The following is a 3,738-nucleotide window of genomic DNA, read 5'->3' as shown; positions in this document are numbered from 1 at the left end:
AGTGCTCAGTGCTGTCACTTGTCAGTAGTCAGTACCTGACATTGGCGTTACCATAGTTACTGGTAAGGCTAAGAAATAAAAATACTTCTATTTTAGTAAGAAAATTACAACTAAAGACTACGATAGCTTTTTCATACTTTTAAATTGTTATCATAAAAAAATATTATATCACTCAAAGTGGAATTATCTGCTTCAACTAAGTATTTATATTTTAACAGGAATATTTTTCAACATTTAACTAGTACTTATTAAAAATATTAGAATTATCTAATTATTTATTCATATACAAATCAAAGAATACTGACTGCATTTCCACGCTAAACAGCCAGGCTGATACATTGCGCAAAAAATGAGCCAGCCCTACCCGATGAGGCTATTATACGCGGTGAAATGTCTCGTCAATTTTTTTAGCACTAAGACTCCACGGCAAACGGAACAAAAATGGAACTCTCATTAAGACAGTTATACTTGCACCTCTTGCTTTTTCAGCCATTTCTGCTGCGCTTCCCGGTCTTGATGCTGTCTCCCTGATATGACACCGGCGGGCCAATGTATCAATGCGTCCCACATTAGCACCCAGGGATTTAAAAGGGTCCTTTTAAATGGGCAATTTAAATAATTAATATTCAGACATTTTATTTAAATTTCTTAGCAATGAATTTAATATAGGTGTATTGAAAATATTTGAAACAGAACTTTGAGAAGTAGGTCTTATAACACAAATAAAGGCGAAAACCCGAAAACCGTGATCTTGTGGTACGTCATCACAAAAAAAATAAAATGTGTTGGTAATTAATATAAAAAGACACTGGCAATACAGCCACCTGTATGATTTACATAACGTAGTGCATTAGATTCTGTAGAGATGGCAGTACTTGGTAGAGAAAAAATAAATAATCGCATAAATGAAAAAGCATTCCAAATGCTTAGGCGACGTTCGTTAGACTACGGCTTTCTTATTTTTCTGCATATTATACAACGTGAGCGTGCGCGGAAACAGCTGAGCGATAGTGGCGACATTTCAGTAACTCGGTATCATTGGGAATTAAACAGTCGTATCTGTGAGTCGTACTGCGGTGTCATGTCTGCGCGCCGGCTCGGTGTATGACGTTCGGTACCAACTACCATCATAATAACCTAAAAACACTTAGTTGTTCCGTCCTTCTGGATTTGGGTGATTTTATTAGTTTAGTTAATTTTACACAATAATTTAGTTTTTTGTGAAAAAGTGATAATAGTGAATATTCACAGTTTACAAATTCGAGATACGCTACGCCGTATCTGTACTGAATTTTGTACAGCGTTTATCGATTTTCATTTTACAATGAGCGTAACGTTTTGTTTACTTTTTATTCGTGTGTAACGTTGTCTCTCAAGTTTTTATAATGTGCGTTATTCAACCCTAGTGTTGTGCCGTGGGATTCATTCAATTATGTGCGAGAGTTCGGGCGAAGTTACGTGTTTTGGATGACAAAAACATGGAATTCGAGAACGATTTCAGCTTGAAAGAATGGGCGAAGGACAAGCCTTTGTCCATTCTACAGCTGGACCCGGCAGATCGAGCAGTTTTAAGAATAGCAGGTTAGTGAGATAGATGCCCACTAAACAGAAAGCTGCTTTGGGTGTACCTATCAACTCAATCTTTACTTTTAGATTCCTAATTCCGCGTAAATAAATCATTACCTACACTGCCAGTTATCATTAGGTATTATAATGATCACGATAACGGCAGTTTTTCTTCTAAGTATTACCTACTTGGAAATCATAAAACTGTTAGTATTATAATAAAACACGCGCAGCCACAGAGAATAGATTCTGTTCCTCACTCACAGTCTTATAGGTAACTAGCTGATGCCCGCAGCTTCGCCCGCGTGGATTGGTCAGATCCCCTGCAGCATCAGGATTGAGGAGTTGGAATCCAAATTTTTTATGAAACAATGTCGCAAAGTTCCTCTATCGATTAAAAAAGAAATGACGCAAATCGGTTCAGAAATCTCGGAGATTTCGGTGTACATAGGTAGAAAAACACAACTCCCTTCTTGAAAGTCGGTTAAAAAAGTAGCCTATGTTACACCCTGGTCAATCCTCTACTTGTATGTGAAAATCCCGTTAAAATCGGTTCAGCCGTTCCGAAGATTAGCCTTTTCAAACAGACAGACAGACAGACAGACAAAAATTTCAAAAACGTGTGATTCAGTTATGGTATCGTTCAAATAACCATATGACCTTAATATGTGGTAGTTATTTCGAAATTACAGACAGACACTCCAATTTTATTTATTAGTATAGATAATAATTATTATTATTCACTTGCGACCTCGCGAAGTTTTCGCTTTCTATTGATAATAAGTGCTGATAATGGAATAGGTACTAGGTACATAGGTAGGACATTGCTAGTGACTTATAGGTAGGTAGGTAGGTAGGTACTTAAATAAACGTGGTGTAACTTTCAGACACCTTTTTTTTTAAAAGATAGTGTAGCTATACTTACCAACCTTTACCTACCACGAGTAGTATACTCCTTGCTACCTAGGTACTTGCGTAGTTTTAGGCTTACCTAGACTGTTACCTAGTTTCGTAATTAAGCTAATAGATGGGTCATTAGGTACCTAGTACCTACCTACTAATCTGTAAACACACGAGTAGATACTCTGTGCTGTAAATCTTTACCCGCGTAGGTACCTACCTATTTTATTAATTGTTGCACAATTTTTGGCAATTAGGTACTTAGTAATTTTATTTAGGTATATTATCTCGTTACGGATGAACCTAGTATCTACTTACTAGCTTCAAATAGTCAATATCTACTAACGATACTATAACGTACCTAGGAGGTACCTACCTACATCGATAGGCAAATAAATAAAATTTAAAGCGTAAAAAATACATAGATGGTTTATTTCTATTATAAATTCAACAGTCCTTGAGTCTTGACGAATATTTTTGCCTACTTGTCTGTTTTTACAGTAATTACCTTAGTACTGTTTAACTATACTGTATGTTGATGAATAGATAGCCGGGTAGATACCTACACGTGAGGTAGGTACCTACTTAGTCTGAACGATAATACCACGTAATACCTAGGTAGGTATGTTACCTACTTGTCCCGGAGTTTCATGGTCGGTATTAACTCCAGGACAATAAACTTTAATAACCACCGATGTTTAGTAACTAATAGTAATAACTAATCTTATCTAATTCAAAAGGCAGGAATTATTTCAGGATTTCATTCATATTATTAGGAATTCCTTGTAAAACGCACTCTGTACTTGGGTAGGTAGGTAGTTTACCTACTAATCTACCTAGGATAAAACCTACGATTTGGGTATGTATCTACCATAGATGGATTTCTGTGGTATGTACCTACCTACTACCAACCTAACCTTTTTAGGTATGAGCTAAAATATAAACCAAAATCCTGTCTACATATCTGTTAAATTGGATTAAGTTGTTACAGTTAATGAACTAAAGGACATTATCCTATTATTATTTTTTAAGGCTTTGTTGATAATGTACCTACTACTACAGCTTACCTACCTACGTATCAGGCATCAGCTCAGTCCCATAAGTACCTAGGTAGGTACCAGTTACCACAAGTAAAAATGAAAGGCAGAGGATAGTTAAAAATCAGTATTCGATCTTATTTAAACCCGTCATGTGACAACAGACAACACCAACTAAGTAGGTAATCAATAAAAAGCAAAGTGGGTTGTACCTACAAGTTAGTAGGTATGTAGG

The sequence above is a fragment of the Maniola jurtina genome, chromosome 5, assembly GCF_905333055.1.
Source record: "Maniola jurtina chromosome 5, ilManJurt1.1, whole genome shotgun sequence".
In the NCBI taxonomy this organism is placed as follows: Eukaryota; Metazoa; Arthropoda; class Insecta; order Lepidoptera; family Nymphalidae; genus Maniola; species Maniola jurtina.
This window is presented reverse-complemented; position numbering follows the sequence as displayed.